Source organism: Petaurus breviceps, unplaced genomic scaffold (genome assembly GCF_028583685.1).
Source record: "Petaurus breviceps papuanus isolate PSGF00001 unplaced genomic scaffold, PetGlider_PUasm1.0 37, whole genome shotgun sequence".
Lineage (NCBI taxonomy): Eukaryota > Metazoa > Chordata > Mammalia > Diprotodontia > Petauridae > Petaurus > Petaurus breviceps.
Genome location: NW_027186296.1, coordinates 34,647,028 through 34,660,737, shown reverse-complemented (window position 1 = coordinate 34,660,737; position 13,710 = coordinate 34,647,028). Strand labels below are relative to the sequence as shown.

Genomic DNA, 13,710 nt, shown 5'->3' with positions numbered 1-13,710 from the left:
TATATGTACACACATGTATATGTAAAGACTACATATATTATATGTGGAGTTTACACCTTGTATATGTATATACATGTGTATAATATATATTATATTGTGTATATATAAAATATAAATATACACATTTTTATTAATTGATCTCAGAGGGAAGGCCCTGAGATTAAGGAGGCCTGGGAAAGGCTTCTTGTAGAGGTAGAGCTCGAGCTGACACTAGAGGGAAGCTAGGAGAACTGTCATCAGGAGGGAGCCAGGTTTCAGTGAGTGCAAAAAGATGGCAAAAGGAAAAGATTTAAGATGAAAGCTAGCTATGGAGAAGGTGTTCCAGAGCTGGGGAGGAGTCTGAGTTGAGAGATATGGAAATAAAGGAGTGGTCAGTGGGGAGTGGAGAATAGAGTATGTCTTATTTCCCACTTATAAGAATTTAAGTTTCTTGGGGGTAGCTAGATGGTGCAGTGAATAGAGCACTGGCCCTAGAGTGAGGAGGACCTGAGTTCAAATCTGGCCTCAGACACTTAACACTTATGAACTGTGTGACCTTGCGCAAGTCACTTAACCCCAATTGCCCTGCCTTCTTCCCTCCAAAAATACAAAAGAAAAAATTTTTAAATTTCTTGTATCTTCTTTGTCCTTGTATCACCATTGATCATCTCACTGCCTATTTCATGTGTTGGTTGAACTGGAATCATGGAATTGGGAGCTAGAAGGGGCTTTAGTGATAATCTGGTCCAACCCCTTCATTTTATAAAGGTGGAAACTGAAGTATGTGGCTTTAAGTAACTTTGTCCGTGGTCTTCTAATTTGTAAATGTTGGAGAACTCAGGTCATTGGACTCCTGGTCTAGGGGTCTTTTTATCATACCATGCCAACTCTTGAAGATTGAATCAGTGAATTAAATTAATGGGAAGTAAAAGCAAAACAAAACAAAGCAAAATAGGTTATTCATACGACCCAGGAAAGAGAAAGAAGGTACCTGTTATGTGTATGAACCCTGTGCCAAGCGCAGTGGGAAGTATCAAAGCACAGTGTTCTAGGGCAGCTAATTAGCACAGTGGATAAAGGATTGGACATCAGGAAGTCAGGAAGACCTGAGTTCAAATCTGGTCTCAGACACTTACTAGCTGTGTAACCCTGGGCAAGTCATTTAATCTCTATCATTCTCAGTTTCCTCATCTGTAAAATGGGAATAATAATAGCACCTACCTCCCAGGGTTCTTATAAAATCCAAATGATATCACATTTGGAAAGCACTTTGTAAACCTTAAAGCACTATAGAAATGCTAACTGTTTTCATGGTTGCTTCCATTCTGAACCTTATAGCCTAATGTAAGGGCCCATAATGAGAGGCATCATGGAAAGAGAACTAGGTAGATCTGACTTCAAGTTAAGTCTTGTCTCTGACACATAATAGCTACATTATGGTAGCTAGCATTTATCCAATCTCCTTAAGGTTTAAAAAGCACTTTACAAACATTTTCTCATTCCATCCACAGAGGAACCCTGGGAGGTAGGTGCTGTTATTATCCCTATTTTCCAAATGAGGAAACTGAGTCAAACAGGTGAAGTGACTTGCTTAGGGTCACTCAGCTAGTGAGTGTCTGAGGCTGGATTTGAATTCACACCTCCCAGACTCTGGCTCTAGCACTCTATGTACCATGCTGCCTACTGGTATGACCCTGGATAAGTTATAGTCATCTTGGAAGTGAGGAATTCAAGTTCAGAGTTAAGGAGTTTTGAAAGTCAAGTGGTTTCAAGTTTCATTAACTGTGTCACTAACCCTTGGACAGTGAAAATCCATGCTTGAAGGCCCTAAGGACCATTTTCCTGCCTTTGTGTCAATTTTCAACTCAAATAGCACACACTGAATCCCCAAACTTCAGAGTGAAGATTTGCTGACATTTGGGAAGTTCATTCGCTCAGTCTTCTTTCTGCTGACCTTCAACAATTCACTTCTCCCCCTGGGGATCAGTTTCCTCATGTATAAAATGAGAAGGTTGTACTGGAAGACCTTGGAGATTCCTTCTATCAGGGTTCTTAACCCAAGGTCTGTGAAGCTGGCTTTAAGGTTATTTTGATGACTGCATTTCAATACAATTAGTTTCCTTTGGAATCTGATTTTTAAAATTTTGTTGATCTGAGAAAGGGCCCATAGGTTTTGTCAGATTGCACAAAAAAAAGTTTGGATCCCCTGATTTAGGAGTAGAAAGGGCCTTAGAGTATCCTGCCTGGCACAGAATAATTACAATAATAAGAATAATAACAACGAATAATAATAATAGCATTATTTATTCCTTTATGGTTTGCAAAATGCTTTATGTATTTTATCTCATTTAACCCTCACAATTGTGACTCCCCAATCAGACTAAAGACCCGTTTGTTATGCCTGTTTTGCTACTAAATCATATAGCTCAGCCTGTGTTTCCTCAGCTCCTGTTAATTATTCAACACACAACAATCCCATGGGGTAGTTGCTACATCAGTATCCCCATTTTACAGAAGAGGAAACTGAGGTCTCTTAGAAGTTAAGTGATTTGTTCAGGGTCACACAAAGACTTGAATTCAAGTCTGCCTGGACTCTTATCTGCCACAGGCTTACAGAATCTTTCCAGGTGTAAAGACTTCTGAGATCGTCTAGTCCCAGTTCCCACCCCTTGCAGGGTTCCCTTCTACCAGGCTATGAAAGCTGAGGTCTCTCAAGGTACCTTCACTTGACCCTCTTTTTAGAAAACTGATGGCTCCGTAGCTTTCAATTTGGCCTTTCCCTGATATGAAAACGCCATCAAGGTCTTGGTTGCATAATCAACGGGCTGTGGTCAGCAACAGCCTCTGGAGATTGCTTTGGGTGGTTCCTGTCCCTTTTCCTACCAGCCACAGTTGGTTGGGGGTTGGGGGTGAGGGTTGTCACAGAGAGCTCAGAGTTAGTTCACTGACTCTTCCATCTCTCTGGGACATGTGCTTTTGTATCTCCCACTGCAAACTGTTTCCAGGGCCCTGAAGTATGTCTTATGGGGTTGACCTGCACACTGGACAAAGAGGCCCACCTGTTGCAGTGGGAGGAGGGAAGGGAGCAGGAAGGGGACCCTGAGGTGGTTCCAGCTCTTCTGGCGAGGCGGCTGGTCGAAAAAGCTTTTGCAAGTTAGGGGAGGTTGGGCAGGAGGAGTGGTAGCTTCAGGTCAGCATGACTGTAGTCATCTGGGGCATGTGGGCCATATGGTGCTGGGCCTTCATCTCCTGGATACAAAGACTGCTTGTCAGTTCGGTGAAGGGGGAAGAAGTAAAAGGTCAGATAATTTATTTGCTGCTGCATAAACAAAACAACCAGATGACTGAATTTTTCACTTACTTGATCCAGAACACTTTTCTTCATCAGAAGGGATTTCAGTGGGCAATCATGGAACCGCAGAACAGTAGCATTGCCTCAGACCTCAGAGGTCATCCTCTCCATTTAATATTCAAGGAAGCCAGGTCCAGAGGAGGCAAGTGACTTCGTTCAAAGTTATATGGCTAGTCCCCGGCCAAATGAGAATAAGGACATTTATTTCATAGACACTTGACTGGGAAATCACTAGTACTAATTATTCTAGAAAAATATAAGCCTCATCAGTAGATTGAAACATATAGGAAAAGTCATGGGAGATTTTTTTTTTAAACCAATGCCTACAACCATTCTGTAACTTAGAGACTTGGAGAGTTTCCTGGGATACTGAGAGGCTGAGGGATTTTACCAGGGTCACACTGTTAGTTAATATCAAGAGAAGGATTTTGGCAGAAGCACGACCTTCCCGTGGCTCCGGCTTCCACCCTCCCCAATCCATGTAAAAAGGGGACTCTAAACAAACTTTGGAGCTGCAGAACCTACAAAATGACACAGAGAAGCTAACCTCCCGCTGAGGACAGCCCAGCAGGCCGGCAGGAACCGGCCAGCGCGCAGCGCTCTGGGAGCCCAGCCCAGCCTCACGCCGAGGCTTTAGCCCCAGGGCGTGCCTGACCAGCCGCCAGCCAGAGGGACTCCAGATCAGCAGCAGCTGTGGCTGTTTCCAGATTTATCAATACAGAGATGCAAAGGACAAGGTGAGAGGCCAGTGCAGTCTGGACTTTGGGACCCAGGAAGTGGGAGTGCGTGGCTTTTACCCCTGGAGCGAGAAACCGCTGAGACACCAGCACAGCCTGCCAGCGCCACGTGGCGGCTTTAGCTCCTGGCCTGCAGAGTGTAGGGGGACCAAGCACCAGTCTGAGGGGTCATCGCTCTTGCTTTAACCTGCTTGGATCTGGATTGCAGTCTAGGGTGGAGGTTCTGGGGTGTGTTTCCAGCTTGCCAGAGCGTGTGGAGACCTCAGAGAGGGCACCCATCTAATACCTCCAGCAGCTGAGAAAACCCCAGCGTTTGGGACGAAAACTCCCCTGTCTGGTGGCAGAGTCCTACTGTGGCAAAAAGCCCAAAAGTCAAATCATTGAGTGGCAAAATGAGCAGGCAAAGGAAACAAAGCAGACAGAAGATTCCAACATTAGATTTCTATTTTGGGGATAAGAAGGAGCAAGGCATGGAACAGGAGGAAAAGAGTGAAGTCAGAACTCCTGCACCAAAAGCTTCAAAGGAAAATACAAGCTGGTTACAGGCCATAGAGGACCTTAAGAAGCAGATAAGAGAAGTGGAGGAAAAATTGAGAAGAGAAATGAGAACAATGCAAGAAAATTATGAAATGAGAGTCAACAGCCTGACTGAAGAAAATAATACCTTAAAAAACAGACTGACTCAAATGGCAAAGGAGGCTCAAAAAGACAATGAGGAGAAGAATGCCTTAAAAAGTCGAATTTGCCAGATGGAAAAAGAATCTCAAAAGCTCACTGAGGAGAATCATTGCTTCAGAATTAGATTGGAGCAAATGGAAGCTAATGACTTTATGAGAAATCAAGATGCTGTTAAACAGATCCAAACAAATGAAAGAATAGAAGGCAATGTGAAATATCTCATGGGAAAAACCACTGACCTGGAAAATAGATCCAGGAGAGATAATTTAAAAATTATTGGACTGCCTGAGAGCCATGACCAAAGTAAGAGCCTGGAAAGCATCCTCCAGGAAGTTCTCAAAGAAAACTGCCCTGATGTTTTAGAACCAGAGGGCAAAATAGAGGTTGAAAGAATCCACCGATAACCTCCTGAAAAAGATCCCAAAAAGAAAACTCCTAGGAATATTATAGCCAGGTTCCGGAATTCCCAGATTAAGGAGAGAATATTACAAGCAGCCAGGAAGAAACAATTTGAATATTGTGGAAACACAATCAGGATAACCCAGGATCTGGCAGCCTCTACACTGAGGGATCGAAGGGCCTGGAATGTGATATTCCGGAGGTCAAGGGAGCTGGGATTAAAACCAAGAGTCACCTACCCAGCAAAACTGAGTATCATGTTTCAGGGGAAAATATGGTCATTTAGTGGAATACAGGACTTTCAAGCATTCTTGCTGAAAAAACCAGAGTTGAATAGAAAATTTGACATTCAGATACAAGAAGCAAGAGAAGCATGAGAAGGTAGGTCAACTGCCTCGGAACCATGGATAGGAGAGGCAAGAAGGAAACAAAGAAGCAAGAAGACACAAGGCAGCTACTAAGGAGTGAATTCAATGAAGCCAGATGCTTTTAAAATTCAACCTTTTTTTTTGTCTAATCAAAAACAAAACCCATTTTTAATAGCAGCTCTTTTACTGGAAAGAAAAAAGTTCTTATTTCAATGAAGAAAAAGAACACTAAGTGCATGTAGAGATTATACAAGTAAAAGGTAATTTTTTAAATTTCTTCTTAAACAAAGTGTGGGGAAGAAATACTCCAGCAGAGAAAATATATGAGTAAATATGGTAAAAAAAAAATTCACCTTATACAAAAGCTAAAGACAACTAGCTGCTATTATGACTGAACAGGACAATAACTATACTAATACCATGGCTTGAGATTCTTTAATGAAACTTAAGTATTTCCTCCAATTCTTTCTTCCCATTCCTTCCATTTCTTAATTTATCATAGAAATAAATGACATAATAGATAAAAAAAAAGAGAGAGAAGGATTTTAACTCAATCAGTCAGTGAGCATTTTATTAAGTACTTAGTCTGTAACAGGCACTCTTACTCAGGTCATCCTGAGTCTGAGGTTTGCCTTCCATTAAGGAAATGCTACTTCTGAGTGCTGCAGAATAAAAAATATATAAAAATATATTTTTAAATAATGGTGTGATAGGAAATATACTGTAATATACTATAAATATGTTTTTTGTACAAATAGGCCTTTCCCCTTTTCTTTTATCTCCCTGGGATACTGACCTAATAGTAGCATTGCTGGGTTGAAGGATATGCACAGTTTTATAGCCCTTTGGGCATAGTTCCAAATTGTTCTCCAGAATGATTGGTCTAGTTCACAACTCCCCTAACAATGCTTTAGTGTCCTAATTTTTTCCCATCCCCTCTAGCATTTGTCATTTCCCTTTTCTATCATGTTAGACAATTTGAAAGGTGTGAGGAAGTATCTCAGAGTTGTTTTAATTTTCATCTCTAATCAGTAGTGATTTAGAGCGTTTTTTTCCTGTGACTATTGATAACTTTGGTTTCTTCTTCTGAAAAATGCCTATTCATATCCTTTGATCATTTATTAACTACAGAATGGCTCTTGTATATATTTGGCTCAGTTCCCTGCATCTTTGAAAAATGAGGCCTTTATCAGAGTAAACTTCTCCCCCTCCCCCCTGTTTCCTGTTTTCCTTCTAATTTTGGCAGCATTAGCTTTGTTTGTGCAAAAGCTTTTTAATTTCATGTAATCAAGATTATCTATTTTTAGATAATTTCTATCTTTGGTTTGGTCATAAGCTCTTCCCTAATTCATAGATCTGACAGGTACATTTTTCTGTGTTCCCTTAGTTTACTTATGAGATCACCCTTTAAAATGATTTAGAAATCATTTATGCATTTTTTTTAAGCAATCGGGGTTAAGTAACTTGCTCAAGGTTACACAGCCAGCTATTTCTGCGTGTGGTGCCGAGTATCTGAGCCCGGGATTCGATCTAGGTCATCCCGACACTGGAGCCGGTGCTCTTACTTGCTGAGCCATCTGGCCGCCCCCTAAGCAATTGGGGTTAAATGACTTGCTCAGGGTTACACGGCCAGGTGTTTCTGGGTGGGTGCTAAGTGTCTGAGCCCGGGATTGGATCTCCAGGTCATCCCGACACTGCAGCCGGTGCTCTTACTCGCTGTGCTACCTGGCCGCCCCTCATTTATGCATTTTGATCTTATCTTTGGTATTCAGTGTGAGATGTTGGTCTGTTCCTAGTTTCTGCCAAATTTCTTTCCAGTTTTCCCAGCAATTTCTGTCAAATGTTCAATTCTTACCCCAAAAGCTTGGATCTTTGGGTTTATCAAACACTACCTTACTATAGTTTTTTTTAAATTATTGTGTACAGTGTACCTAATTTATTCTACTGATCCAGCTCTCTATTTCTTAGTCAGTACCATATTGTTTTGATGATTATTGCTTTGTAATATAATTTGAAATCTAAAACTGCTAGGCTGTCTTATTTAACATTTTTTCCATTAATTTCCTTAATATTTTTATAAAAATTTTGTTCTTCCAAATGAATTTTGTTACTATTTTTTTTTACTATAAAATAATCCTTTGCTTAGCATAATTGGTAGGACACAGAATAAGTAAATTAATTTAGGCAGGGTTGTCATTTTTATTGTATTGGCTTGGCCTACCCTCGAGCAATTAATATTTTTACAATTATTTAGATCTATCTTTATTTGTGTAAAATGGTGTTTTGTAATTGTGTTCATATAATCCTTAAGTTTGTCTTGACAGGTAGACTCCCAAGTATTTTATACTGTCTGCAGTTATTTTAAATGAAATTTCTCTTTCTATCGCTTCTTGCTGAATTTTCTTAGTTGTATATAGAAATTCTGATGATTTATGTGGTTTATTTTATAGACTGCAAATTTGCTCAAATTGTTAATTATTTAGACTAGTTTTTTAATTTATTCTCTAGATATCTTTAAGTATAGCATCATATCATCTGCAGAAACTGTTAGTTCTGTTTCCTTATTGCCTATTTTTATTCCTTCTATTTCTTTTTCTTGTCTTTTTGCTACAGCTAGCATTTCTAGTACAATATTGAATAATAGCATTGATAATGGACATCCTTATTTCATTTCTGATCTTATTGGGAAGGCTTCAGATTAATCCTGAATGCTTGCTCTTGGTTTTAGATAGATACTACTTGTCATTTTAAGAAAGCTTCCATTGATTCCTATCCTTTCAAGTTTGTTTGTTTGTTTGTTTTTAATAGGAATGGGTGTTGTCTTTTGTCAAAGGCTTTTTCTGCATATATTGGTAAGATTTTTGTTACTGTTATTGATATGGTCAGTTATGCTGACAGTTTTCCTAATATTAAGCCAGTCCTGCATTCCTGGTTCAAATCCCACCAGATCATAGTATATGGTCTTGTGATATTGTTGCAATCTACTTGCTAGTATTTTATTTTAAAACTTCACATTGATATTAATTTTTTTAAATTGGTCTATAGTTTTTTCTCTGTTTTGTTCTCCCCAGGTTATGTATCAAAACCACATTTGTGCCATAAAAAGAATTGTGTAGGACTCCTTTGCCTATTTTTTCAAAGAGATTTTTGGGATTAATTTTTCCTCAGATGTTTCATAGAATTCACTTGTGAATTCATCTCATCCTGGGTTTGTTTGGTTTTTTTTCTTACAGAGCTCATTGATGGCTTGTTGAATATTGTTTTTTCTAAGATAAAGTTATTTAAGTATTCTATTTCCTCTTCTGTTAATCAGAGCAGTTTATATTTTTGTAAATATTCATACATTTTCCTTAGATTCTCAGTTTTACTGGCATATAATTGGGTGAAATAACACCTAATAAGTGCTTGGATCTCATGGTAAATTCAGCCTTTTCATTTTTGATTCTAGTAATTTTGTTTTCTTCTTTCTTTTTAAAATCATATTAGTCAATCTTCCCTCCTCCCGCCCCCAACAAAACCAGCTCCTTGTTTTATTTATTAGTTCAATGTTTTTTTTTTTCTTTCAGTTTTATTATTCTCTCATTTCATTTTCAGGTTTTCCATTTTGATATTTAATTGGGGGTTATTAATTTCTTCTTTTTCTGTTGCTTTTTTTAGTTGTGTGCCCAATTCACTAATGCGCTCTTTCTATTATTGAGATATGCAATTAGAGATATACATTTTCCCCTAAGTACTACTTTGGTTACATCCCACAAATTTTGGAATTTTGTCTCATTATTGTCATTCTGTTTAATGAAGTTATTGATTATTTCTATGATTTGTTCTTTGACCTACTCATTCTTTAGGATTAGATTATTTAATTTCTAATTAGCTTTTAATCCATGCTTCCATAGCCCTTTATTAAATGTAATTTTTATTGAATTATGATTTGAAAATAATGTATTTAATATTTCTGCTTTTCTGTATTTGGTCATGAGCTTTTTATGCCCTACTACATGGTCAGTTTTTGTGAAGGTGCTATATGGAGCTGAGAAAAATGTATACTCCTTTCTATTCCCATTCAGTTTTCTCCAGAAGTCTATCATATCTAATTTTTCTAACATTATATTCATCTCTTTGTTTTCTTTCTTATTTATTTTATGATTAGCTTTATCTAGCTCTGAGAGGGGAAGGTTGAGGTCCCCCATAAGTATAGTTTTATTGCCTATTTCTGCCTATAATTCATTTAACTTTTCCTTTAAGAATTTGGAAGCATGCCGTTTGGTGCATATATATTTAATATTCATATTACATCATTGTCTATGGTACCTTTTAGCATAATAAAGTTTTCCTGCTTGCCTTTTAAGTCTATTTTTTCTTTTTTTTTCTGAGATCATGACTGCTACTCCTACCTTTTTTACTTCAGCTGAAGCATAATAGCTTCTACTCTAGTTCTTTATATAAACTACATGTGTGTCTTCCTATTTCAAATGTGTTTCTTGTAAACAATGTATTGTTAGGTTTTGATTTCTATTCCATTCTGCTGTCCACTTCTGTTTTATGGGTGAGTTCATTTCATCCACATTCATAATTATGATTGCTAACTGTGCATTTTTCTTTATCCTATATTCTTCTGTTTATCCCCCTCTCTCTTTCTCTCTTTTTATCCTGTTCCTCCTCTAAAGTTTATTGCCTTCCCTTCTATCACCTCCCACCTCTGAATTCCATATTGGAGAAGATAGATTCATACTACCAATTGAGTATGTATACGTATTCTCTTTTTGAAGCAATTTAGATGTTCAAGGTTCAAGCATTGCCTGCCTCTCTCCCACCATTTTTCAACTCCACCATAAAAGCTCTTCCTTCTGTGCCTCTTTTATGTGAGATAATTTCCCCCAATCTACCTCTCCCTTACCCCTTCTCCCAACTCATCCCACTTTCTCATCTATACTTTTTTTAACTTCATCCCAACATAATTAACTCACTCCCATATGTTCTTTCTATGTAGAATCCCTCTAAGTATCCTATTAGTGATAAAGTTCTTAGGAGATATATAAATCATCTTCCCCATATAAAAAAGTACACAGTTTAACCTTGTTGAGTCCCTTCTGGTCTCTCATGTTTACCTTGTTATGCTTCTCTTGATTCTTGTATTTGAAAGTCACATTTTCTGTTCAGCTCTGGTCTTTTCATTAAGAATGTTTGAAAGGGGGGTGGCTAAGTGGTGCAGTGAATAAAGCACCGGCCCTGGAGTCAGGAGGACCTGAGTTCAAATCTGGCCTCAGACACTTAACACAAAAACTAGCTGTGTGACCTTGGGCAAGTCACTTAACCCCAATTGCCCTCCAAAAAAAAGGCAAAAAAAAAGAATGCTTGAAAGTCTTCTATTTAATTAAATATCCACTTTTTTTCCCTTGAAGGATTATACTTAATCTTTCTAGTTAGATTATTCTTGGTTGTAATCCCAGATATTTTACCTTCTAGAATATCATATTCCAAATATGAGGTAAAAGGTAAAAGAAGGTAAAAGTCAAAAGAACGAAAAAATAAAATAACTCTTTTCATATGGTAGCTGTGTGTCTTATATGATTCTGACTGTGGCACAGTGAATAGAGTACCAGGCCTGGAATCAAGAAGACCTGAGTTCAAATCTGGCCTCAGACACTTACTAGATGTGTTACCCTGGGCAAGTCACTTAACCTTATTTACCTCAGTTTCCTCACCTGTTAAATGAGAAGGAAATGGCTAACTGCTCCAGTATCTTTGCAAGAAAAACCCAAATAGGGTCAAGAAGAATTGGGCATGACTAAAAATCAACTGAACAACAACAAAATCATGTTGATGTCATTGTGACTCTAGTTCTATGGTGTCCATCTGGGCCATGAACATCCAGAAAAAGAAATAACTGGTTGGACTTTGCCCCTAGATTCCACTGAAGTAAACCACAAGGACATTCCATCTGCATTCAAGGATACTTAATCTCATACAAGAAAAGAAGTCCCAAGTCAGACGTGGCTCTTAATTACTTTTGAAATGCATGCTATTTGCTATATAGTTTGACAAAATATGAATGACTCAGAGCAATTGATCCATATAACTAAGAAAACAGCCCTCAGTTGGTGAAGTGGTAGGTTTGCTTTCCTATGAGGATTGATCTGATTGAGATACATTTGGGATGTCTGGGTGGAAAAATGGAGGGAGACTTAGAGTTAGGAAGATCTGAGTTCTAATTCTTGCCTTAAACTTTTTTTAGTTGTGTGACCTGTCATTTAACCTCTCCCATATATAGTTTCCTCATCTATAAAATGGGGATAATAATAGTGCCTAGCTCACAAGGTTGCTGTGAGGATCAAATGAGATTATGTGTGTACAGGACTTTGTAACCTATCACCATTATTTTTAAACACTTCATGTAAAAAGCCCCACTGGGTCACATGTCATGGCTAATGTACTGAAGCCACATCAGTCACATTGCTGAGTGAATTAGGGAACCTCCTGGTAGCTCCCCAAGTACAGAGATTGTGTCTCACCTTCAGATTGCCTAAGGGCAGGAGCTGTGTTTCTTAAACTGGGAGCTCCCTAGAGGTATGCACCATGCCTTCCTTCCATTAGCCTGGTAACTCCCTGACGATATCTTCTCCTTCCTGTATCACCCTTTCAAGGTCCAGACCACACAGGGCAGCTCTCACTGTGACTTTTCTTGCTCAGGAAAGCACAGTTCTGATCATATCACTCTCCTTATAAGAAATCTCCTATGGTTCCCACCTTCATACCTCTGTGCTGTTCCCCTCAGCTGTAATGACTTGTCTCCATCTCTCAGAATCATAGGACTATAAATCTAGGGCACAAAAGAACCTTGGAGGGCATCTAATACAATCCCACCATATTACAGATTCATTCATTATCTTATCCCCTCCCAACACATCTCTCTTTCAAATTTCCCCATTTCTGCTGGGCTATCAACATCCTTTCTGTATCCTAGGTTTGTATCCTCAGAATTATCCTTGATTCCTCACTGTCTCTTACTCAATTTTTCCATTCACTTGCCAAAATTTGCCATTTTTACCTCCCTAACGTCCCTTAGAGTCAGCGCCTTCTCTCTACTTAAAATAGCTACTGCCATAATTCAAGCCCTTCTTCAAAAACTCCAGCAAATTCCTGTTGCCTCTAGGTTCAAATAAAAATCCCTCTCTTTGGTATTTAGAGCCCTCACAATCTGCCCCATACTACCTTTTGAGCCTTATTACATGTGTGTGGGGTACGGAGACCCTACCCCAAATTGACTACTTGGAGATGTCTCAAGGTGAAAGCAGGAAGTTTTATTGAATCTCGTGAGAAGCAGGTAGTCCCATTGCTGGGAAGTCCAGAGAGAGGAGGCCACCATACAGAAGCCAAAGCTGGGTTATATAACTGAAAACCACATGAAGACCACAACCCTCCCCTTCCTCATGCAATCTTTTAAATTAATTGGTTGTTCTATTAGCATTCCCTTATTTGGCAGGTTGGGTGACAAGGAGATTTCCAGAGTTTTGTTTTCCCCAAGGTCACCTGACTTCTGGTATCTAGAAACTGAGGCCTAAAGGCTTCTAGTACTTTAGCAAATAGTCCACTTGAGAAACCACATTTCATTCTACACACGTTACTTCCCTTTACACATGTTATGGTTGAGTCAAAGTATCCTTCTTACTATTCCTTGTACACAGTGCTCTACCTCCCATCTCGGTGTCTATGTAATGACTGTGCTTCCCCTTCTCTTCCCATGCTAGGAAGGTACTTCCTTCTCTCCTCTACCGAAGAGGCCATTTTTTGTCTCATTTCTTATCTACCTTTAATCACTGAATGGGTGTTGCCTCATTCAAACTGAGATCTGATAAAAACCTTAGCTCAAAAAGGCTGAGGTCTCCCACTGAATCCTGGGCCATCTCCAGTTGTCTTGATCTTTATCTCACCACTGGACCCTGATGACTCAGGAGGAGAAAGTGAGGCTGGTGACTTTGCACAGCCCTCCCTCACTTAAATTCAATTCACTTGCAAGTCATGGCATGATCTTCCTGATGTCATGGTCCTCTTTGAGAATGAAGGACAGACAACAAACTAGAATTTCTAGATTTCTTTCAAGGTTTAGCTTTTATCCATGGAATGTTTCCTGATTCCTTGAGCTAAAAGTCCATTCTCTCTCTCTCTCTCTCTCTCTCTCTCTCTCTCTCTCTCTCTCTCT

The 13,710-nt window shown here is 39.0% G+C and overlaps 1 protein-coding gene across 1 annotated transcript in view; it reads left to right on the top strand.

Moving 5' to 3' along the window:
* The window catches only part of CORO2B (coronin 2B), a 250,729-nt gene that overhangs the window by 120,819 nt on the left and 116,200 nt on the right, over positions 1-13,710 (top strand). The window lies entirely within an intron of this gene.